Raw genomic sequence first — 26,107 nt, forward strand, 5'->3', positions numbered from 1 at the left:
TGTATCGTCAATTATGGCTTCCTGCTGGGCACCTGAGGCTGAGGCAGCGGCGTCTAATAATTGCACCCAGTATTAACGGAGTGTACATGCTCTGCTCATCACTGGGAGATTACCGGATTACCCGGGATTAAAAAAAGGGAAGGTTGTCAGATCAGCTGACACCAGGTCCAATTTAGGCTTTAAAACTGTAAAAACTTCTCGGATTTTAAACAAGCCTATCAGCAACTTTTCTTTTTCAAGGCTAAAGCCACCTTTCAAGGGCTTCTCAGAATTGGAAGGCAATGAACTTACAAGTGTTCCTGAGTCCACAATGGGTAGGTGTCCAAGTTTCAGTTTCCTCGTCTAAAAATCAGGATAATAAAATCTATTACTTCTTAAGGCTGCTGAAAGATTCAATCAGACAAACTAAGTAAAACTCATAGTACTGCCTAGAATATAGTGAACCCTCAATAAAAATGAATAATTATCATGCACCAGCAATCTTTGGTGCTTTTTACACATTATTTCCTTTTTCTGGAAATATAAGTGTTTTCTAAGAAATAGAACTTGGTCTCATTTAACTTGTTTCAGACCATGCTATAAACAGATAAATGTATTCATCTATCCATCCACCCATGCGTGCAGCAAATATTTATTGAGTCTCACTTACTTTTATTTGTGTCAGGCAAAGAAGAGAGACAAGGTCCCTGCTCCCATAGAATGTAAACTCTTGTGGAAGAGACAAGACTAAACAACCAAAGATATATACTGTGTAAAATATTAGGTAATAATGAATAGTAGGAGGAAAAAAGGTGAGAGGATGGAGAATGATCAGCAGAGATGGAAGTTGTCTTTGATACAGTGGTCAGTGAAAGCCTCTGTGGAGGTGACATCTAAGTTAAGGCAGGAATAAATGGAGAGAAATGAGGTATTTGATGATCTGGGAAACAGTATTCAAGACCAAGGGTACAAGAAGAGCAAAGGGGTAGGAAGGAGATTGGCGTTTTCAAGGAAAAACAAGAGAGCCTCAAGGTCTTACTTCACTTCTTCTGCTACAGCAGCCTCCTGGCTGGTGTCCCTGCTTCGGCTCCTACTGCAGTCAATTCCCCAAGCAGCAACCAGAGTGATTTTTAAAAGCAACTTAAATCGAATCACGTTATTTCCCAGATCACAACTCCACAGTTTCCAGTTTTCTGAATGGTTTCCCATCTCACTCAGAAAAAAATCCAAACTCCTCATGTGGCTTTCAAGGGCCATCCAAGACCAGCTGGTCCTGCCAATCTTCTCTAGCACCATGCTCATCTAGCTTCCTCCTCTCCAGGAGGGAGGGAATGAGGTCAGCATGGTAATACACCACTTAGGAGCTGTTGTAGTCAAGGTGAGGACTGAAGGACTGAGTGGCAGTATTGGGCGTGGTGGGGGGCGGGCAAGCATTTAGATTGGGGATATATTTGAGAGAAATGCCGATGAGACTTGCTGAAGGCTTGGCTGTGGGCTCTGGCTTTATAGCTCCTTGGTTTCTACAAGTTGTCAAGTGTTTTTAACGGCTGCTCCTAGTTTGGGCTTCCTGTTTCCCTGGAGGGATTATTCTTCTGTAGCAAACTAAAAGGCTACACATGGAAAAATTGATTTTTTAAATGATCAGACTTTCCCCCCATGAAATTTCATCTCTGCATGACCCCAGAATTGAAGCCAATTCTTCAGAATTGTACTGAAACCTCAGCAACGTGGGTGGATTATTCAGGGCCTTGAAGAAGGGGTGGAAAGGGAAAAGAGATGAAAATCAAATCATACCTATCAGCATTATTTATATGCTGATACAATTTTCATGGAAACATGACTAATTTGCCTGGAGGTTGTCTGTATTTTCACAAGCTCCCCAAGTGACTCTTGGGGAATTCCAAGGGTCCAGTGTCTAGAGGTTCCATGGAAGGGAAAGCCAGTTTAAGGGACCTCTCTGAGATGCTAAGAGATGCCTCTGTGGGATGTGGTGTGTGTGTGTGTTTAGAGAGATGGGAAGGAGGGGGATAAAAAGTAGATAGTTATGTCTTGAGATGAATAAAAGGAGGACAAAACTTCACAGTAGTTCCTGCAGAACAGTCACCATTTCAGAAATCCTTTGATTCTGGACCTTATTCGAGAAAGAAGGAAAGGAAAGCAGACTCACTGAATGCTTGCTATGCATTTGACCCTGTGCTAAGTGTATGAGTTCATTTATTTATTCATTCACAACCACGAAGTGCATCCCACATGCCAAGCACTGTGCTAGGTGTTGGGATTACAAAGACAAAAAAGACTTCCCAGCGAAATATGTGCTATAATTGAGGGGAGCATGGGGTGCTTTGGGAGACTTTGGGAAGGGCTTTCAACCCATACTGGATGGGGTAGGGGATGAGTCAGGGAAGGTTTTCAAGAAGAGGTGGCACTTAAACAAAATCTTAGATAATTCTAATTCTAATATTAACTACTGTAAATAGTCCAGTATGGTTGGAGCAGAGAGAGTTACGGGAGGGATAAGAAGGGATAGGGATAGGGGATGATAGAGCCAGAGATGAGACTGGAGAGGTAGATGTACTGGGGCCAGGTGATGAGTTGCTTGACTTTATCCTGAGTGCAGTGGGTGATACTGAAGGAGTCAGAGTGGGCGACAACAGGATCACATTTGCAGTTCAGAAAGAACAATATGGTGGCAGCACAGAGAATGCATTAGGAAGGCGGTGAGACTCGAGATGGGAGCCTAATGGCCTGGGATGAAGCAATGGGAGTGAGAGTGGAGAGGCAGGGATTGACAGGACTGGAGAGAGAGGGACGAATCAAGGATGGTGTCCAAGTTTCTTTTTTAGCAACTGATTGGCTTCATGGTGCCACTTACCATTCACTATTTGCTTTAACACAGTTCTTCGGTTTGCCTTCATAATTATCTAATGTCATTTTTAACAGATCAAGATAGAAAAGCTCTGAACAAACAGAAAAACGGAGGAAAGCTCAAGGTCTCCAGCTTGTAAGCTGGGAGCTGGGATCCAATTTCAGGTCGGCCTCGGTTCTGAGACCATACTTCCAATGCCCCAGGCACATGAAAAACTTAATAAGGCTAAAAAAAGAATATGGCTTTGAGTAGGCTACATGCACAATAGAGACAACATGAGCTAAGATCTGAAAAGCAGAATCCCAGCACCTGAAATTTATTCTTTACTGCAGTTAGCATGGTGAGATATGACCTCCTTTTTGACAAGGTCGTCAATGTTCTCTCTCCAATGCTATGCAACCTCTTTATACCTCACTGATGGCAAATAGGATTGAATCAACATTTTAAAGAGGGGAAAAAAACTGCTGTTAAAAATGTCCTTACAAAAAAAAAGTGACATGGCACATCTCATCTTAACCTTTGTCTCACAGATTTGCTTACACCACCTCTGAAAGTAATTTGTTTAAAAACAGTTATCTTGCTGGAGGAGTTTAATAAAAATTTAAAAGTTTTTGAGTGGAAAATACATCTTTACCCAGAATCTTGTATGGTAGTAATGTGACACAATGCTTTAAAGAGAGTACATTTTGGGGACTTCACTGGTGGTGCAGTGGTTAAGAATCTGCCTGCCAATGCAGGGTACATGGGTTCAAGCCCTGGTCCGGGAAGATCCCACATGCCGCGGAGCAACTAAGCTCACGAGCCACAACTACTAAAGCCTGCATGCCTAGAGCCCGGGCTCCGCAACAAGAGAAGCCAGCGCAATGAGAAGCCTGTGTAATGCAACGAAGAGTAGCACCCGCCAGCTGCAACTAGAGAAAACCTGTGCGCAGCAACGAAGACCCCATGCAGCCAAAAATAAATAAGTAAATAAATAAATAAATTTTTTAAAAAAGAGAGAGAGAGTACATTTTGTATTTAGGCTCTCTGAGCCAAAGGGTTATACAGAAGTCCTCTGATATCAGGCCACTGACAGAAATGCAACATTCAAACCCACCTGGGCAATATTTGGGTCATCCCTGAAGCCATTAGGTACATATCAGTCTGACTTTGAACTTTTGCTGTTTCTTTGGCTGGGACTGAATTTAGCCTGCATGTCTAATATCTTTGAAATTATCTTTTCCTCTCAGTTTGGATGGAAGCAGCTTCCTCATTAGTGGAATAGGAAACTATTTATAGGAACAGAAAATATATAGGAATATTTGTAATATTTCTAGAATACACTTTTTCATGCTTTGAGTTGGCTGCATATTAAAGATAGGTTTGATTTAGATTTGCCTCCTATAGCTTTCCCTCAATGCTTATTTTTATCCAACTGTCTCCCTAAATATACTTTTCCTCTCTCACTCAAAAACAAATACACCCCAGTCAGGAGTTACATTTGTTGGTTTGAACAGTTTGTTGGTTTGTCACTCCATTTCTTGGGCTTCTACCTGTTGGGGCTTGTGCCGGGGCTCCCAACACTTTAGTTTCCACATCTGTTGGATTGCCTTCACTCACCTTGAGAGATCACTGTGAGGCAATATAGCTCATAAATGTCATCATAAACTGCTCTGCAAAAATATGTCTCAACGTCTGTGATGCCAGATTCAAAAGAGCTCGATTGTGGGTGTCTGGTCAAAAAAAAAAAAACAAAAGAAGGTGGCCTTCTGATGCTGAACAGCAAGGTGATGGGCTGGCAATCTTCATGTTTCTTATGGGCCTGGACTGCATTTTCTTCAGCTCTCCTTGCTAGCCGTGAAGTGCTCTAGCATTCTTTCCCATTAGTAGCAGCCAGCAGGCTTACAGGTCAATTATTTTCATTTTCCTTTTATTTAGAAGGGCCTTCTTTCCCTAGTTTTTAAGAGCAGGGATTTTGAGACAGTAACCCCACCCTTCCACAGCAGGTCACGTAAATGTCTAGGCGCCACCCTCCCCCAATGGGCAGTTGGCCCATTTATGCAAGAGAACAATAAGGAGTTGGTTCCTTGGCTTCTGCTTCTTTGGCAATGGAGGAGAAGGAGGTGGCTGAAGCTAGACACGTTGTACATGCCCAAGCCTTTTACAAAGTCTCACCCTATTGAGCAACAAGAAGGCGACTGCCTCCATGTTAACACCACCAATGACAATGTTAAAACTGGATTGGCTAGGTTTTTTTCATTGAAATCCTGGCTTAAAGGGTGTGTCCATGTGCCTGCAAACATAAATGGAAAGAACCAAAAGGGAAGAGAAGCAAAGTGAAATGACTCCTTTCTTGGCAAGGAAGAAAAGATTCCATTTTAGAATAAAGGCAGTTACCACTATAGCTGAAAAAAGAGCTAGTTTAAAGACAATAACCAATCACTTAAATAGAGAGGTCTTTACGTCTGTGAAACTCAGTCACCTACAAACTGAACTATCTAGGTAACTGTTAATTTATCATTCAGGCCAAATGTGTTTTCTGCCATCATTTTCAAATTCTTGTGCTGAGCTAGAACTGTGCCACACCTATTATTGCAAGTACTCTTCTGCCTCTTTGCCTTTGTGCCTGCTGTTCTCTCTGCCTGAAATGCCCTCCCAGTCTTTTTACACTTGGGGAATGCATATTCACTTTCTAAATGCTGTCTCAAAGATCTTCTCCATCTTTTCTATGCCCCAGACAGAACTGGTTGCTCCTGAGGGGCTCTGTTCAAATTATACCACAGGACTATGGTTTTCTTGAATTTGAAGGTTGTTTCTTGTTCTTTTCTGTATTCTTGGTGCTCTGTACAATTCTACACACTATGAATAATTAACTTTGTCTGCTCTAACCATAGGGAAGAAGCCTGTTAGTTATCCAGACTTCAGTTAATGATGATATTTGTTAAGATGGGATCTGATTTCTGACACATGTTCTGGATTTTTGGTTTCATACAGTTTTTCTTATTTTCATACAATCGGAGGGTGAATGTGGAGGATCTATATTGCTTTAAGAAAACTTGTACTCCATATCAGTAAAATCTTCCTTTTGAGCAGAATCTAGGACTTTGGCATTTTGCCATGTAGGTGAAGGGAGAGAGGTTCAAACATGACTGAGAAAGCCAGTGTAGGTTGAAAAAAAAGGAGGAATGATATCAAAAAGGCAAACTTTGTCTTCAGTACAAAATGATGTTTCTTAAAATTGGGTGTGTCAAACCAAAGCTACCTTCAGGCAGGTTTTACTTGCATAACCTGCATATATTCAGAATCTAGAGTTTTGACTGACCTTAGTTTCAAAGGCAGGATTTTTATGTGAATAAATTCTTTCATCCATTCATTAGATCAATCATCAGTTTTCTTAAGACTCCAGGCACATTTATCTCTCTGCATTCTTTCACCTATAATAGAAGAAAGCCAGAGCTCTGAATTCATTTAGTTCCTCTCAGTGCTTTACATTTAAAAAAAATTTCCTTAAAATTAAATAAAATGAATCCACTTAATTTTTAGGAAAATTTAACATGTAAATCAGCAGAACACACACAATTACCCATAATACTGATACCTGGAGATAACCACTGCTAACATATTTATTGGCTCATTCATTCAACAAACATTTCTTGGTATATAAATTTATTTCCAGAGGTATTTGTTGCATCTATATACCCATAACCACACTTTTTATTTACAGAAATGGGATCATAATATCCTTATTGTACTATTAGTATTTAATGTACTATTTGCACACTTCTCTCCCAGGCGTTCTGTTTTATGGATTACCATGATTCATTTAACCAGTTTATTATTATTAGGTATTAAGGCTGTTTCTAAAGTCTTGGTATTATAAACAGGGCCGTAAGGAACATTCTGTAGATAATTCTTTGTCTTCTTGTCCAATTGTTTCCTTAGGAAAATTTTTAAATAAAAAATTCTGGGAAAAAAGGAATGCAATTTTTAAAGATTTTGATGTATTAGTCTAATTTTGCTCAGAAACATGGTATCACTCTTTTTTATTGAATTATAATTGCCCTACAATATTATATTAGTTTCAGGTGTACGACACTGATTCAATATTTTTGTACATTATGAAATGATTAACATGATAAGTCTAGTTACCATCTGTCACCATACAGAGTTATTACAATACTATTGACTGTATTCGCTATACTGTACATGACATCCCCATGACTTATTTACCTTACAGCTAGAAGAAGTTTGTACCTCTTAATTCATTTCACCGGTTTTGCCCAACTCCCCATCCACCTCTTCTATGGCAACCACCAGTTTGTTCTCTGTTAACTATGAATCTGTTTTGTTTCATTTGTTTTGTCTTTTAGATTCCACATGTAAGTTAAATCATATGGTATTTGTCTTTCTCTGACTTATTTCACTAAGCATAATACCCTCTAGGTCCACCCATGTTGTAGCAAATGGCAAGATTTAATTCATTTTTATGGCTGAGTAATATATATATTTATATTATTTATATAATATATATATTTATATATAATAATATATAGTATATATTATACTCTATAAATAGTATAGTATGTATAGTATATAGAATACTATATATATAGTATTTATATATATATATATATAAATACTATATATATAGTATTTATATATATATATATATATATATATATATATAAACATCTTCCTTATCCATTCATCTATCGATGGGCACTTAGGCTGCTTCCATATCTTGGCTATTGTAAACAGTGCTTCAATGAACATAGGAGTACATATATCTTTTTGAATTAGTATTTCCATTTTCTTCAGATAAATACCCAGAAGTGGAATCTCCGGACCATATGGTAGTTCTATTTTTTTAATTTTTGAGAAAGCTCCATACTGTTTTGCATTGTGGCTATACCAATTTACATTCCCACCAATAGTATATAAGGGTTCCCTTTTCTCCATATCCTCACCAACACTTATTTTTTGTCTTTTTGATAATAGCTATCCTAACAGGTGTAAGGTGGTATCTCACCATGATTTTGATTTATATTTCCTTGATGATCAGTGATGTTGAACATCTTTTTATGTGTCTGTTGGTTATCTGTATGTCTTCTTTAAAAATGTCTATTCAGATCCTCTGCCCATTTTTAATTGGGTTGTTTGTTTTTCTTTTGATATTGAGTTGTATAAGTTCTTCATATATTTTGGATATTCATCCCTTATTGGATATATAGTTTGCAAATATTTTCTCCCATTCAGTAGGTTGCTTTTTCATTTTGTTGCTGGTTTCCTTCACTGTGCAAAAGCTTTTTAGTGTGATGTAGCCCCACTTGTTTACTTTTGCTTTTGTTGCCCCCCCCAAAATTGCAAAGATCAATCAATGGATAGATCATCTGGACAGAAGAAAATAGGAAACACTGGCCTTCAATAACACATTATACTAATGAGCTCAATAGATACATACAGAACATTTCATCAAACTACAACAGAATACACATTCTTTTCAAGTGCACATGGAACATTTTCCAGGATAGATCACGTTAGGCCACAGAACAAGTCTCAACAAATTTAAGAAGACTGAAATAATATCAAGTATCTTTTCTGACTACAATGGTATAGAACTAGAAATAAATTACAGGGACAAAATTGGAAAAAATACAAATATGTGGAGGCTAAACAGCATGCAACTAAACAATCAATGCATAAATGAAGAAATGAGAAAGGAAATTTAAAAAATCCTTGTATTATGTGTTAGAGTGCCTGTTTTTCCCATACCTTTACCAATATGGAGTATTATCATATTTAAAACTTTTACTAATCTGTATGTTAAAAAATAGTATATTGTTTTAGCTTTTATTAACTCCTTAGTCGTGCTGAACATGTCTTTGTTGTACATTTGTGTTTCTTCCTTTGCAAACTGCCTGTATATTTTTTGCCTTCTCTTTAAAATTAAAGCTATTGCTTTTTCTTATTGATTTGTAAAAACTCATTATATATTAAAGATATTAACCTCATTACATAGTAAAGCTATTACTGAAATATTAACCTGTTCTTTTATTGTTTTTTAGTCTTTTATTACTCATTAGAGAACTTTCATGAAAAATAAAGGGAATTCATAATCTTGCTCTTAATGTGGATTTGTTTTTTTTCTGAAGGCCTCTGCTCCGTTATTCTTCTCAAGATTTGTAAAATTGTGAGCCAGAAGAGTGATTGGTCAAACTGAATGTCTAGATATGGAATCTAAAAAGCAATATACCTAAGCTTCTTTTCTAACTAAATGGTTTATTTTCATTTCTGTACCCTACTTTTGGCACCATGTGGCATCATGTGAAGATAATTTTATAAAATATAAATGTTTATATATCAAGGGAATATTCTTATAGTTCCACAGTTTGTTGGATTAGATTGTAATCTTTGGGATTCAGGAATGAAAGATCAAAATTCCCAGGAATTGTCAGGAATTCCTGAAAGCATAAGTTGTTTTTGTCTTTAAAATACTTCCCACATTTTTGTATTCTTTACTCACAATATTATGGATATCTAAAAAATTTATTTTACAGGCATAACTCGGAGATACAGTGGGTTCAGTTCCAGACCACCACAATGAAGGGAATAGCACAATAAAGCGAGCCACATGAATTTTTTGGTTTCCCAGTACATATAAAAGTTATGTTTACACTATACTGTAGTCTATTACGTGTGCAAAAGCTTATGTCTAAAAAACAATATACATACCTTAATTCAAAAATACTCTATTAATAAAAAATGCTAACCATCATCTAAATCTTCAGTGAGTCGTAATATTTTTGCAATAGTAACATCAAAGATCACTCATCACAGATCACCATAACAAATATAATAATAATGAAAAGTCTGAAATATTGTGAGATTAGCGAAATATAACACAGAGGCAGGAAGTGAGCAAATGCTGTTGGAAAAATGATGCTGGTAGACTTGCTCCATGCAGGGTTGCCAGAAACCTTCAATTTGTAAAACGTGCAATATCTGAGAAGCTCAATAAAGCAAAGCACAATAAAACAAGGTATGCCCATAATGAGTAAGAAATATCAAGTTTGGAAGTATTTACAAAGAACTTATTTTGCCTATAGAAAATATTCAAATGCTGTAAAATGCCAGCAAACACTATTGGGTAGTATTCAAACAACATAACACTCAAATCTCTCAACACTCTGCAGAACCATGTCTCTAAGTTGCCAATTTAAAAACTCATATTGCTTCCCAAACTTGTTATTTCTTGGGATACCACTCACAGGACTTGTTTAAAGTATTCTGTGTATATAAATGTACTAACATTTATTTTATTTGCAAGCATGACTCACTGTTAGCATCAGCCAGCACTGTAAATGTTCACTTATAACATAGCAACAGCTACAAGCCAAACTGACCGATTAGATTGTGACCTCTTCTTCCCTCTGTGCTCCTGTTCTCGTTCCCTGAGATTCTGGTCAACCTTAACCTTCAACTGTTTGTATTCACATTCCCTGCTCCTGCTTTTGACCTGATGTCAGTGGAGCTCTTCAAATCAGTAACATCTTTATATTGACAGCTACATTTTAGTTCTTGCAGGAGAATCAGAATAATTTTTCCAGCTTTCCTAATTTCTTAACAGATTTTCCTGGAGATTTAGAAAAACACATCAATAGCCCAAGAACTACTAGGAAGGAATTCCCACATGGATGGGCTACCCAAGCCGGACCCCTCCAGGACCGACCAGGGCTGCTCCTTGTGGACCCAGGCTGGGTGGAAGGCAGTGACATGACGGAGCCACACAGGACTGGGTTTCAGGAACCCTGGGTTTTAATCCTGGTTGATCCATTAACTATAGCTTTGGAACCTGGAGTCAGTTTCCTAATTTCTCAGGGCCTCAACCTGCATCTTTAAAATAAAGCCCTCTTGTTAGTTTAAGAGAAGCTGAAAGTGTATAGGAGAAGAAAAAATGCTTCACGTCTGCAAGGCCTTGAGGTCACTGTGAGGGCAGAAGAACAAAGGTGTGTCAGGAAAGTCTCCTAGGTGGGAGAGGGGTTCTCCGAGCCCCTGGAGGAGAGGCTGGTGGCTGGTGTTCGCTCTGCCTTGCTGGGTGTGCTCCAGCCAACTGTGCAATTGGGAGTGCAGGTTGCAGCCAGCAGCAGACTCCAGCTCACCCAACTGGTTAATTTCCAACTTTCCTTTTCCTTTTCAGACATTTTAGGATTCTCTGCGCTAAATCCAGACCACAAAGAACCTTATTTGTTAGTATATGAAATAATGATAAAATAATAATAAAAATGTCTATCATTAAGACAACGTTCAGAAGTTAGAACCAGCAACAAGTGTGATTACCTCAAATGTTTCTGTGGATTTGACAAGGTGGGGTGGTATGGGGGAGCAGTGTGTTTTTCTTCATAAAGGTAAGGGGTTGGTGCTAAGTATAATTCAGTGAAAATTAATAATAAACATGTTAATTTGCTTCTGGGAGCAACAAGTGTTGTTTAATGTAATTAGGTACTGTTTGCTAATTCTAGGCTTGTCAACTTAACTTGTTTTGAGTAGGAGGAGTCCTGAGCAGTGCAGGAGGAGCTAGATTAGAAAAATATCTTGGGAAAGAGCTATCTAGTTATGCCACATTTAAATGTTTAAATTGCTATAAAACATTTACCATCCACAGAGGGATTAAAACTTCCTGGTGAACAGTCTCAATTTCACATACATATTACTAAAGTGGATTACACAAAATACACACACACACATGCACACACAAGCACACCCTACATTCCCCATCTAGCCTACTCTTTCTCATCCTTCCAGTCTCTGAAGCCTGTCTAGAGCCCCCAGGTTCACATCAGGCACCTCCTGGGTATTCCCTCAACACCTTGTCCTTTGTCCAACAGAGTGTGAATCCCAAAAGGCTGCATGTTCTCTGAGAGCACAGACCCCATGCTGTCCATTTCACAGCTGTATTCTTACCATTACACACAGAGACTGACATAGAGAGTGAACTCAATACATATTTACTGTGGGCCAGATGCTGAGCCAGACACATCACATACAAAATCTTATCCAATCCTCTCAACAGCTTTATAGGATAGAGATTATCATTACAATTTATCAATGAAGAAACTGAGGTCTACAGAGACTAAGTAATTCATTGATGATAACAAGGCTAGTAAGTCCCAGAGAACTAATTTTTGAATATGGTTCATTGGCCATATGACTGTATTTGCTGCACTGATTCAAAGACATGAAGGACATATTCACTGGCCTTGAAGAGCTTACTCCTGAGTAAGAGTTCTGTGTACATATTCTGTCATAGTTAATAATTCTTTAAGGGAACGAAACTAGATGGGTGGTTTTCAAACTTTAAAAACATTGGAACCCCTTCTTTGAATAAAGTCAAAATTGAACCTGAAAAAAAAAATTCTTGAGACTAAAATAAAACATCTGATGTGTTCTTGAGAGATTTTTAAAGAGGCACTCATTAGGAACATTTTGCATAATAAATTTTTTCCATAGGTTTCCTATAGGTGGGGTAACTATTGCCTTTGTAATTTTGTTATAAATTTTTCAAGAGGATACCACATATTTGGGCTTGGACATATATTGACTGATTCTTCATAGCTCATTGACATTTACTGTTCTTTCTTAAAATCCGATTTTGATTTTATCAAAATCTGCTCAAATCAATTTAAATGAAAAAGCACAGGATAATCAAGTTATCTAGTTACACAAAAGAGCACATGCTAATAATCACATTCATAGTTGGACATTTCATGATTACTTTTGCTCGTAAGTGCTGAAAGTAGTTTTTTAAGGTGATATGATAAATTTCAGAAGGACAAAATCGATAGCATTTTGCAAAAGAGGTATTTTTTCAAGAGCTAGTTTAGGGCTTCCCTGGTGGCGCAGTGGTTGAGAGTCCACCTGCCGATGCAGGGGACAGGGGTTCGTGCCCCAGTCCGGGAAGATCCCACATGCCGCGGAGCGGCTAGGCCCATGAGCCATGGTTGCTGAGCCTGTGCGTGTGGAGCCTGTGCTCCGCAACGGGAGAGGTCACAGCAGTGAGAGGCCCGCGTACCGCAAAAAAAAAAAAAGATCTAGTTTACTAAGTGAGGAGGTTTAGGGGCTCAGGAATCAAGACTGAATGGAAGAGGATTTAGAGATAACCCTATTTCTTGGGGAGAGAACCAAGTCAAGGAAAAGAGTTAACCCTATTTCTTGGGGAGAGAACCAAGTCAAGGAAAAGCGTTAAGAGGCCATTCTGGGATGATAATTGGAGATTTTTTTAAAAGGGCAGAAGTGCATGCCTTTCAAAGGACCCGTCTTTTGAACCTGGAGCAGAGCTTCTGATCTTCATAAGCCTTCCTTCACGATGAGTGCTATATACAGCAATTCACCCAGCTGGCTTTCGTCCTAGTTATTGTGCCTTGCTTCTTGTAAATCCATGTGGCTTTGGATTCGATTTCCCACTCATGAATTTGCTCTAGGACTCTCAGATTCTAGGCTGTTTGGAGTTGAAGTGTCCTAATGATGTGGCCTGGCACAGTCCATATTCAAGGCTATTTATTTCATTGGATGGTCCATGTTTTATTACCTCATGTTTGACCTCAAGCAGCTGATCCAGGCCTTCCCCTGGGTCAGGTTTTTCCTCTGCTATTTTGTAGCAGATAGCTCTTAGGGATTTCATTCTACCTTGCTGACCATGATGGAACAGTGCAGGTCTGAAGAGGGGTGTCACCATCTAGAATGGAAAGGTTGGAATTCAGAAGTATTTCAAACGAAAAGTTAACAGGATATTGTAACTAATTAGATGTGGGTGGTAAGGAGAAGAATCTTTGTAAAAAAAGGTCTTGAGCTTGAGACTGTGAGGAAATGGTGCCACCTATGAGAGAAGTAAGAAGGACTTAGTTTGTGGTAAAAGATACTGACCTTGAGACTTCTTGTCAGGTATGTATAGCAGGAATTTGAGGCTTTACATGGAAGCCTGAAATAATCTTTTCTGGAGATAGAGACTGGTGATTGCTGATATTCTACAGCTGGAAGAGATTTCAACTAAAAGAAGTGGGGAGGTGGCTTATGGTGGAACCTGAGGCGTGCTCACACAATGAGATGCAAAGAAGACAGGAGTCTTTGAAGGAGATTAAGCCAATCTTGTGAGAAAGAAAAGACGAGAACAAGGTGAGGACTTTGTAAGAGAATCCGAAGGAAAAGGCAGTGTCAAAAAGTAAATGGCCAAATGTCAAGGACTGTAGAAAGCTCGAGCAGGAATCTAATGATGGGGAAAGCGCTGATCAGCTCAGAAGAGCAGTTCCAGGAGAGGGCCACCTTAGTTTATCTTGGTGCCCTGGAGGAATCAGCTCTTCTAGGAGGAGAGGGAGGACAAGAGCTTGGAATGCTATCCCAGGACGAATCTGAAACCAGCATGGGTGGCCATGGAGAGTGAGGTATCATGTGGGTTGAGGAAAATGAAAGCAATACATAGCTAGCCTTGAGACAGAAAGCCCCCAATTCTATAAAGTTAGTATTCTTTAACCACTAAGCCAAATAAAGAGCACAAAGGTTGGAAGCCAAAAGAGACATTGCAATGGCCTTGTAATATAAAGTTAACCACACACAGTTATTGTTATAATTTAATCTGTTTATTTTAATCCAACGAATCGACACATTTCCAAGAATAAGCAAAAGCAAGTTATAAAAATTTGCATAAACTTAAGATCCAGGGCCAGAAAGGCTAGGCCCAAAGATTTCAGTTGGAAAGGATAGGGAATATAAATGTTAATGATGAGTGAAAACTATGTGATCTTAGCCTGAGATGTATTCTTTGGCCTTTTCTGAACTAAGAGTATTGCAGAGATCATGCAACTACCATGGATACTGCAGCAGGCACACACACTAGCATTTGATTAGAAGTCGATATCACATACATGGCTGGTGACAGGCACCAAAATCAGCTGTGTTCATGTTATGACTCGAGTAAGCGTGGGCAGGGATTTGATGGCTACGGAAAAAACACCAGCTCTTTTTCACCATTGGGAAAGTGGAGGTCACACTGTCACTTAACCTCTCCAGGTTAAATTTTCCTTGAAAGAAAAATGAGGAGGTTTAAGGAAGATTCTTCTCCTTACCACCCACACCTAGGAGGACAGATTATCTCTAGTTCCATTCCAGAAGTAAAATTCTGTAGTTTTCTGACTCTAAGATTCATCTTCTTATATCCATTAAAAAATTAAAAATTCAACATAAAATGTTTGCCGAGCTCTTGATTAATTTAAGTCTGAGAATAGGATGGACTACAGCAGCTTTTGTAGACAGACAGACATTTACGCAGAATGCTAGTCCTCAAAATTCTTGATTTTGCACCTCTATTGTTAAAATTACTGTTTGAACACAAACTTCAAATGTATGCATATTTATTTATAGTTACATATATATACTGTTGGACTTACACATACATTACAAAAGAGACACAAAAAATGAGAAAAGTATGACATAAGAATAAAAATAAATCTAAAGCGAACATCTAAGGATCCTTCCCTACCCTACCTCTTAAGGTATTATTTTGTGCACTGCATTGGGCAAGCATGGTCTTTGGAGACCATTTAGAGATAGGTATTTGCCACCTTACACTAAAGACTTAGTAGCGTGGGAAATAACTTTTCCAAGTCAGCAATTACGCTATATGATAAGAAAGTCTTCCTAAACCCTAAATATATTAAATTAGGAAATAAAAGGAAATTAATAAAACATGGTAATCCCTTGCTTTTCAAAAAGACAAACGCTTCTAGACAGCATATCTGAAAGTAACATGGTGAATCTGATTTTTACCAAGCAAAGTTAGCAAGAGAATCTGCATTCAAATGAGGAAAAGCCATCTTAATAATGAAAAATCTCCCCAAATCCCATCTACTACACTTGATTGAAAATTATCGAGTAAAGAGGTTTAGTATTATCACATCTGTGGTGTAATAATTATTATTATTCACCAGAGGGGTCATTTCTGTTGGTAGGTCGATCTGCTTCCTAGAAAGAGTCACATTCTACTCTATTATAGATGGGGGCCCTTATGGAGTCTAAGCTATCTAAACTGCTAATGACCTTCAAATCCTGTTTCCAATTCTCCTGTCAGAACCAGAGGAGGCAAGAATGATTTTCTCACAAATCAAATACAAAATGTAAATGGTAGAAAGAAGGTTAAGTTTACAGGTCATTTCTTTAAACAAATCTAAATAACTTGACTCAGACAAGAAGAGCTGATTTATATCTACCACAACAAACATAAGACACATATCTGTACCATCTCTTGAATGGCTTTAAGAAGCCATTAAACCTGTTGGCCCTTTACTCTAAAAAACAGTAGTTTAAGATAAGCTCTGTTAAAAATAAATTGCTGTCGTTAGCAAATATTATTCATTAAACAAATAACATTCATTAAAGTAACTGATTCTCTATATCAGGATTCATCCTCAAAGCATGTAACTCACTTGCTGCAAAACAGTATTGACAAGAATGGCTGGGTCTTTTCGGGGACCCAGCATCCTGGGCCAAGGAGATGCAAGGTCAGTTCAGAAACCACATAGGCTCCCAACGGTCAACACTGATGCATTCTGACCTACTCTGACCCATCCTTACCCACTGTGGTCCATCTTTCTTATGGAGAAAATAACATCTTCCATGTTCTATGGCACAGAACTTGAAGGTCTCAGTTGAAGACATGTGCAAGGATGTGGGAAGAATAAAATCTCTTTGGGGGAATGTACTATATACTGTCTTTGGGCATTTGGCATCCATTTATATCTCACTCTCTGTCTCCCTCCCCTATGCTGAAGGGCTGAGGATAAAATTTGCATTTTTCAGATTCCTCAGCAGCTAGGATTCTGGATGTATTATGATATGCGCTTGGAAGAGATTTGGAAAGTAGATGGAAGTTGAAGGCTGTCTTTTTGCAAGAGTGGCAGCTGACATCTAAGCTCTGGACTCTACATTCCTCTTAGTCAGCAGCTTCATGAGTGGGAAGCAGCCATGTTCATTGCAACAGATATATAAGTAGTAACAGTAATTTCCTAAAAGCTGGTTCACAGCTGACCATGAAACCAAAAGACCTGTGGCAATTCCCTGACTTATGCTTTTCTAGCCCTTCCAATTATTGTATGATCATCTGGTTTCCTGTACTAAATCCCTTTCTGCTGGAAATACCTACAGTGGTTTCTGTTTCCTGCATTAAATACAGAGAGTCAGAAAGACTTTTGACCCTATGCATAGATAACCTCTGAAGGCCACTCTGTGGCTTGGAGTGACTCTCTCTTTGGGCACAAATACAAGCCCATTGGTTTTCAGAGCAAAATGTCAGTTTTGCTACATCAGATCTTTGTTGGGATATTAAAACCTTGAATGCATGTTCTCCAGTACCTACCAAAAGCAAATTTACAAAACATATATCTGAGAAAGATATGTTAACTCTTCTTTCCTCTGATCTTTTAAGCTTTATTCCTGTAATATAATTTTAATTCAAGTTACTGAAAGTTAAGTAAGAGTTTTTCAAATAACCCTAATGTAAGAATCTGAGTGACCAGTTTCTACTAGCATTTATTGCCAGAAAAGCATTTGTTTCTTTTGGTGATCTTCATAATAAGAATGATGTAACCCTCATTTTCTTTCCCTTATTTTGCTCTCTCAAAAGCTCAAAGTCAAATTAGGAATTAATTGTAAGCACTCTTCCTGGCAAAATTACTTTTATCCTCTGTCCTCTTGGTTTCCAATCATTTACCTCTATTTTAACTATTGTACCCATTAGGAAATGTGTACGTGGAATTTACTTAGAAATAAGGAGGGCCTCCCTGGTGGCGCAGTGGTTGAGAGTCCGCCTGCCGATGCAGGGGATACGGGTTCGTGCCCCGGTCTGGGAGGATCCCATATGCCGCGGAGAGGCTGGGCCCGTGAGCCATGGCCGCTGAGCCTGCGCGTCCGGAGCCTGTGCCCCGCAACAGGAGAGGCCGCAACAGTGAGAGGCCCGCGTACCGCAAAAAAAAATAATAAATAAAAAAATAAGGAATATGGGATATCTGTACTATATATAAATAAAAATAGAACCATTTCCTCCCTACTCTGTATTAGTAACTGCTATTAGCCTTAGTGCTGTTTTCTATGTAAAGTCTAACAACATCATTTTATATTTCTTAGACATTGATGCAAAAACCTCTTGGATGGTGTATCTTACACATAAAATAAAGAGTGCCAAGGAGCTCTTCTGAAAAACAATTATTTTCTCAATGCTTTACAAATCTTTAGTCCTAAAGCCGATTCACAAAAACATGAGTCAAAGCAAAGCTAACAAGAGTATTGTAAACAGCAAAGAGTTAACTTGAAAAGTATGAGTAACAATGAAACACAAAAATCCCCCTCAGCTTTTTTCTTTCTAATATTCTCCACACACAATTTCCTGTTAGTCTCTCTGACTTTTCTGAGAGATATTATTTTCCTTTCCAGTACCAATTTCAGCAGTGATGGCCTAAAAGGTTCTGGTGCCCCATGTGAGACTAGATTATAGGACTCCATATGGGGTCAAAGATAGGAGGGTTCTTAAGGATTTTTACCAACAAAACAAACACGGTGGGGTTTCACGTCACTTTAAGTAAAGATACCAATACAAGCAAATTCTCCTCTTGTCATATTGATAAAGAAGCAAAAGACTCCTCCCGTCACACTGGTGGGAGCACTGATAAACTGAGTGGGGAACTGAACTATGAGCTGGGGTGTTTTGTGAAATTCTCCAAGTGGAGACCAAGTGGAGAATGTACACACACACATACAGATATTTGAGATCAAGAAAGAGATTTTAATTTTTTAAACAATACGTGACCTTTAGTAGGTGTCCAGGAAGTCTAGCATAAGCACAAGAAGTTTCTGGGAAGAGTTCACCATCAATGACAAATTTACTTCCCGCCGTGACATAAGGGATTAAACGATCATAAAGGGGAGGTGGGAAGCAATGAGAAACACACTATCTCTTGTCTATTTTTTCTTCTTGAAGGACTCATGCCTTCTGTGAGTTCCAGTGTCTTGCTGTCTGAGGACCAGTATGCAAAGGGGCTCATAGACTTCTTGTACCTTTGTCTTAGTACTCATTGTCTCCATACAGGCAAGCTGCTTCTAACAATTGTTAGTAATCTCACTCCTTGGACTGTTGTAATCTTGAAGGAGGGAGGAAGTAATTAGTGCTTTTCAGGATGTTGGAGAAGTGCCAACAGAATATTTGTATTCATTTTTCCACTCCAATGTCCTGAAAGCCAAATATGAGTTCCATGAACTATGAATTGTTCCCCTTCACATAACAGTTGTCTTCTCAATTCCATAATAGCTAGAATCAACACTAATTCAGAGAAGCCTTGCTTGCTCTACAAAATACTGCTTTACTTCTTCAGGATCAGGAGGAAATGGTGCCTAGGGTTGTGACCAGAGGCTCTGTCTGGCTGTATTCCTAGCCGGCACAGCACAGCACAGGCTTTGCAATCAAGCAAACTGGGTTGGCGTTCTGGCCACTTCACATCTCTCTCTAAACCTCAGTATCTTCATATGAGAAATAGGGACAGCAATTGACTCTCATATGGCTGTGAGGATTAAATAAAATTATGCAGGTAAAGTATTTAACCAAAGCCCAGCACCCACTAAGACCTCATTAAATATGAGCTTCTGAGGTAGCTTCAGGGACTAACTCCTGCTGCCTCCAATCTCCTGCTCATGGTGTCTTGGGTTCTGTCTGTACATCTGTGCCTTGCACTTTGCATTGCTGATTGGCTGGTTCTTCCCATATGTTTTATTTAAAATTAAGGATTTAATTGTGATTAGTCGACAAAGCTAATTATCATCTTTTTACTGAGTGAAGCCCTTTCAGATCATCTGTCAGTTAAAGGTAATTTTCTTACAAGATACTTTATTCTGGGACCATTAGAAAATGCCAGTCAGTTATTATTAATTCTTCCATAACCTTTTCTATTAATTAGTCTTGCCTATTCAGGACTAAGATTAGGATTATGATCTGGATAGTATTTGTATTATTTTAAAGGCTTGTTTCCACCCGCTTGTGTCTAATTTCAGGGCCAGTTAGAATGCTCTTTGTTGAGGATCAAACAAGTGGCACCAACTCTTTAGTAAACTGCAACATAGACTCTCTTTAGAACTGGTTCTAGCCTAACCCTTGAAGAGAAACCAGGCCAAACTCTGTTTTCTCATTGTGTTACATTTCTAATTAGCTGCAGAATTCTTTCTACTCCAAATGGCCCCAAGCACCCAAAGGCAACAGCAATCTAAACTAGCTTTTAATTTTTTGGAAGTCATATTAGTGAAGTTCTTGTTACGTCATGTGAAATGCTGCCCAGCTGTTTGCCAGAGATGTTTAGAGGCAGCCTGTTACTTTATGGGTGGCTAATACCTGAGGTAAAGTCAAGGAAACACGAAAGTTCTTATATTACTTGAGGTTAATTATCTGTGTGGTATATTCAGTTTAATATTTCTGATTTGTTCATCTCTCCATCTAGATGGGCGTTAACTCAAAAACTGAACGCATGTTACTGTCAGTGGAGTTTTGGGTACTGATCTTTATGAGTGCTATGGATGAGTGCACTTTTATTTTTTTTATTGTGATTTTTATACAACAGAAAGCCAAGAAATAAAGCAGGAGTCTGTGAAATTTCACATATATGAGAAAATCCAAAGCATCTTCATATTAGGGTTAGGATAATTTCCATTTCTCTGAAAGTAAAAAACCTAAATCTCAATTTTCTTAATGTACCTAATGTCTTTATGTAATGTATTTAAGGGAATTATTGGAACAAATCAGTCATTTTAATTGCCATTAATTGTTCTTATTTTTTACACGAGATATGCATTGATTTTTTTGTGGCATTATTAGTTTTAAAGTTGAAACAGCTAGGTTTTAGCTTTAGTATCTGGCCAGGAGTTAACACACAGCTGGGTAACTATGCAATCATTCTAAGAGAATTTATCAGGTTGCAGGAAAATTGTGAAACCAATGGATATTTTCATAAAACAGATTATAGACTCCTGTGGAACTTATAGATAAATATTATCAAGAAGGTTCTGTGTCACCTAAAGAGAAAGTGTTAACCAAATCAGCACAGAAATGTCTAGTTGTTTTTCTCTTCTTGGTATATAGAACTAAACCAAGGATGAGGGCTATGTGGGCACGGACGGTCTCTACTTCACCCTACCCCACAGATAACAATTTGTGGACAATATGAAATTTAAATGAAAACTAATATGAGTGATAGTGATTCTTTATTTCTTATACCTTTGGTGAAAATCAACTTGGAGTAAAATGGCTCAAATGTTGACTCTGTGAAGAAACAGTGGTCACAGAACTGATGGCAATTAGGATCATGAGAAGTGTTGAGAAATTTTAAGGATTCTACCATGAGTTTGTCACTTTCACAGCAGGGCATGTCATGACACTTGAGTTGGATTTTAAACATACAGTTTGAAATATTCAGAATCTTTTTTGTCTGAATATGGGTCCTAAGAATGTCTCTGATGTGAATGAGAGATGGGTGAATGCCATGGCTTAGAATGCCTACTTTGGAACTGTTCTTTCTATTTTTTCATGTTTACTGCACGTGAACACAATAACTCCCCATCTAAGTAGGTGGAGAACTGAACATAATTTAGGTGAAATCTCACTGCTCATTTCTGTGGACACTGGTATCACCAAAACATCAGTGCTCAGATGAAGCAACTGGGGAAAATAACCAGTGCCAAATAGGTCTTGGTTGGGAGAGACTGCAGAGCATAATTGAATTTGTACCTGTGGCCTCCAGAAATCTCAGTCACCTGAGGTCTTCAGTGTTAACTTTTCCATTTTCTCTTTCAAGAAATCAAACCCGAGAAGGACCAATTTAAAGATGTTTCTGTTAGTGATGATTTCTTTGCCAAGATGTATACGGTTTTCCCCTCTAAAAGAGGCTGCCCAGCATGGAATTGGGTGGAAAGGTAAGGGAGGGCAGGGAAATTATTGGGTATGTCCTTCTGCTCCTTTCTGAGTGTTATGAAATAGTCGTATGGATAGTAATAGTGACAGGCAAGCCTAGCAGAAAAAACCCAAATAATATACAGAAACACACAGTACCCAGAATCTATTATTTTTCTGGTGTGTGTGAAAAAGATATGCAAGAAGAAGTCACACAGCCTGCTCGTATTAAAAAAATAAATAAACAAAATAAAAAAACTCCACAAACCCTACTTCCTAAAGAACAAGCTAAAAATCAAATATATGGAAAACCTACAGGAATTAGTACAGATTTTCCTATTTATCTTTTCTATGTCTATCTCAGTTTCCAGGAGCATGAGGAGTATCTAGTCTGAGGATACTGCAGCCAAGCTTAAATGATGGTCCATCACACGAAAGTCCCTCTAGTCTGGTCGCATAGTTTAATACCTGAGCAGAGGAGGCACAAAGGAGGGCCAGCTGCTTGACACCATTCCCACCTGATGTTTTTTCAACGCCCTCTGTGTGTATAGCTCTACTAGGACTTTGGCAAAGGTCAGCTTTCTAAAGATCTTTTGTAGGCAGGAGACTTAGAGAATTTACATCCTAGAAAGTGCACATTGACCAGGAATGTAAGATGTAAGATGTAAGATCAGCTCGACTTCCCTGCTCCTTCATCTTGCTTTTGCTCCTCTAGCATCAGCACATAGCTGTCTCCAAACTGCTCCAGTTCCCAAACCAATCCTCACCAAGGCAGGGATGAGAGCAGCAGCTCTCAGTGGTGGAAGGAGGCTTTGCAAGAGTCAACTGCACTTCTAGAGTTAGGGTCTAGGGGTCCAGACACAGCCTTAGTTGTTACCATCAAAGCTCCTTGGAATCACCTCTCCCCCAAAACACACTCATACTGTGGTCACTGAGCCTCCTTCCTGACAATTAGATCCAGCTGCTGTTCCTTAGGCCTGGGGCCTCACTTGAACTCCATCTGTCTCAGCTTGCAGGGATACTGCTCAATAACACATTTCCTGTTGAAAACTGTTTGCCCTCCTAACTCCTGCACAGAGCATGGGCAGCCTCCCCTTCCTCTAAATGACCAGGGTGCTTGATCTTTTCTTTTTGGTGGAATTTATCACACTGTACCTTATAATACAACTATTCAAATTTTAGAATGTCAGTTTGTTAATGACAATACCATTTCATCTTTGATTCCCACACAGTGCTACTAAGGAAGGAGCTAAAATTCTCCACGTCTTCTCTGGGCCTAATCTGTGCCTTACACGAGGAGAGGTACAAAAAAAATTTGCTAAATAAATGATTTTTACGTCCAAGTGTTCCTTCAGCCTCTGGTTCTCAAGCCTCGTTAGTGGCTATGAGAAGGTGGTTGATCCTACATGCAGAGTTTTAAGGAAATAATTAGGTGTTCGAATGCATACTGTAGAAATGAAATTTTGGATTTTCAAACTCTCCAGCCAGGCACCATCTTGGAGGAGTCAAGAGTGAGTAGATGACTGACAGCAGGAAAATGAACATTCATCCTGATGCTTTATTGTACTTTTGCAAGAAAAAATGAAGACACTATAAAATTCATTGTGGTATTTAGGCACTCATTCATTCACTCATCCATTTACAGGTTACTCATGAAAAATGATTATTTATTAGCTGGTATTATACAATGTATTAGTCACAAGCTGAGTTCAGCATGTTAAGAATTCCAAGGGTTATTAAATGATTCAACGTGTGCTCCATGTAAAACAGTTATTTTTCCTAGAAGGGTGCATCTCAAACTTTAACATGCATACAAATCACCTGGGTGGTCTGGTGAAAAGGCAAATTTTGATTCCACTGGATGAGATGGAACCTGAGATTCTGAATTTCTGACAAACTCCCAGGTGATACTGATCCTGTTGGTTCATGGATCATACTACTAAGAGGGAAGGCTTTAGAGGAATTTGTTCTGCTCTGAGTAACTTTCTTTAAGAGTCTAACAGAAGGAAGACCTGTGCATGATCTAGGTTTTTCCTTCCCAGTATAATGCCGTGGGCAAAAGAGCATCAACTCTTTGAGCATCTATAAAATGAGATAAAATCAACTCTGCCTATCTTAAATGAGTTGTTACGATTGTATGAGATGTACATGAGTGCACTCTACAAATAAAAAGCACCATGATTAATGTTGATAATGACAATTAAGTACTAATTTCACACTTCAGTTGAAATGTGGAGTCCTGAATAATGAAAACTTCAAATGCGAAAAAGACAAAAGGTTTCATAACACAGATATCTCACTGGTCTGATTTCTTGACTGACAGTAGAGTTGGGTGGCTTCTGACACAGGGTGGTGCTTGGGTAAGAGACACGTTAAAGACTGTTTTCAGAAAGCTTTGCTGTGTGCTGAGTGGGGGTGATTTTTCCTTTGTTGACATGTAAATAGGACATCAGTAAAGAAACAAATTCCATACTAAGGCTTTGGTGTTAAATTTTGAATTTACATTTTTATCTCATTTGACTTGCACATTAACCCTAGACATTGATATTATTTATTCCTATTTTAAAGATAAGGACCCAAGAACTCCATGAAGGCAAGGGCTATATTGTTTTGCCCATCAGTATATCCACATCAGTAGCACAAAGCTGAAACACAGTAGGCATCTTAAACTGTCTGTTTAATGAATGAATCAGACTCAGAGAGATGAGGTGCCTTGCTTATGGTGACATGCAATTAAGTGGTAGAGCAAGGCATTGTCCCAGATCCATTTGGCTTGATCCCTGGAGTTTCTCATTCAGCAGGTCTAAGCTGAGCCCAATTATTTGTGTTTTTATGAGTCATTCCATTGGATCCCTTTGACTCAATCATTTTTGAACATGTATTTTATTAAACATGTAATATATATCAGTCACATTCTAGGCGCTAGGGCTCCATCAGCAAACAAAACAGGCAAGAACCTCTGCCCTCATGGAACTTAAGTGCCAGTGGGACATCAGGCGCCAGTTTGAGAAACTCTGCATTATACTGTGATGATAATAGGTTCTGTTTATTCAGTTAAAATTATCATCCAAGGGAGATTTCATTCATCCCTTCACCAAATTTGTTGTGAGAGCTAAGAGCATTCTGGGCAGATGAAAGCAAATACAAAAGGTCTTCTTTTGATAAAGAGTCAGGGCTTTTGGGGTGGTGCAATCTTTTCTTTGTGGGCCTGTTTGGCATCCCTGGCCCCTGGCACTAAATGCCATGAGCACCCCCTCATTTTCAGTTGGGACAACTGAAAATGCCCAGTCCCCCTTTCCTGTTGAGAACCACTGGAGGCACTGAAGGAGAAGTGTACTGGTGGGAGGAAGCTCTGGCTGAGCCTCAGAAGGTCTTTGAAGTCTTTGAAGGACTTTCAGCCCCTAGAGGATTTTTTGGTTCCCCCTTCTGGGGATCAGGCTCTATTTAATTACGTGGAGGTACTTTATTAAGACAATGTTGTATTTTAATTATCTGTAAAGCTCCCACAGATCATCCTTTTAGATTTTTGAATTGTTGCATGAAAGGGTCTTGATTGCTACCATTTAACATGCATTGCCTCCCTCCCCCACTCTCTTATTCAAAATGATGAATAGAAATTTCAGGCAGGTGAAAGAAGGGGGCAAATGACTCCCTGAGTTGTAAGTGTCTGCTACTTAAAAAACCTGTAGTTACTTATTCGCTTAAATGAGTAACCTGCATAACCGTCATATTTTTAGTCCTTAAAAATCTGTTTTTGCAATGGAAATCTTCATGCAATCAGTATAATCAATTGCAAAATTAATAAACCTGGGCGATGCTCAACACAGCTTTTTTTGCTTTGAGAAATGAGGGGAAAATATCTCCATGTGTGATTTAGACCTGGAAGATTTTTAGTAACAAATTCTGAATTTTATGGCCTTACTTTGAAGTTGCTGATGACGCTCATTTTTCTGTCATTTTCTTAAATGTTTTTGGTGCCAAACTCAGCTTTTAAAATGGACAGAAGGCAGCAACTCAGGGAACCTTTTGCGGTGGGGCGGTGGGGGGAACCAATTTCTGAAAGAACTTTGCATAAAATTTCTGTATGAACTATTCCTTATTTTAGAAGAATAGCAATGCTAGTTACATATTCATGGAAACGTGGAGGTAAATGGGAAATCAACTGTTCATCTCAAGATTTTCATCTTGTTAAATAAGAGGTGTGCTTCATTCATCGTCATAATATCAGGAACAAAGTTGTTAATGTAGGTGTTATACAACAACACAGAAAGTTCAGATGGTTGAGGACTGTGACTTCCTATTTGGAATCTAAGAAA

General features: G+C 38.6%; 1 long non-coding RNA gene across 1 annotated transcript in view; it reads right to left on the reverse strand.

Moving 5' to 3' along the window:
• Nucleotides 1-291: 291 nt before the first annotated feature.
• Nucleotides 292-26,107, reverse strand: part of LOC308622455 — a 217,659-nt gene continuing 191,843 nt past the window's right edge. The window contains exons 4-5 of the long non-coding RNA XR_014016638.1: nucleotides 6,147-6,258; nucleotides 292-342 (exon numbers count right to left, since the gene is read on the reverse strand). This is a non-coding gene — a long non-coding RNA (uncharacterized lncRNA). The remainder of the gene's footprint in view (nucleotides 343-6,146; nucleotides 6,259-26,107) is intronic.

Source organism: Mesoplodon bidens, assembly GCF_964165515.1.
Source record: "Mesoplodon bidens genome assembly, chromosome: 9".
Lineage (NCBI taxonomy): Eukaryota > Metazoa > Chordata > Mammalia > Artiodactyla > Ziphiidae > Mesoplodon > Mesoplodon bidens.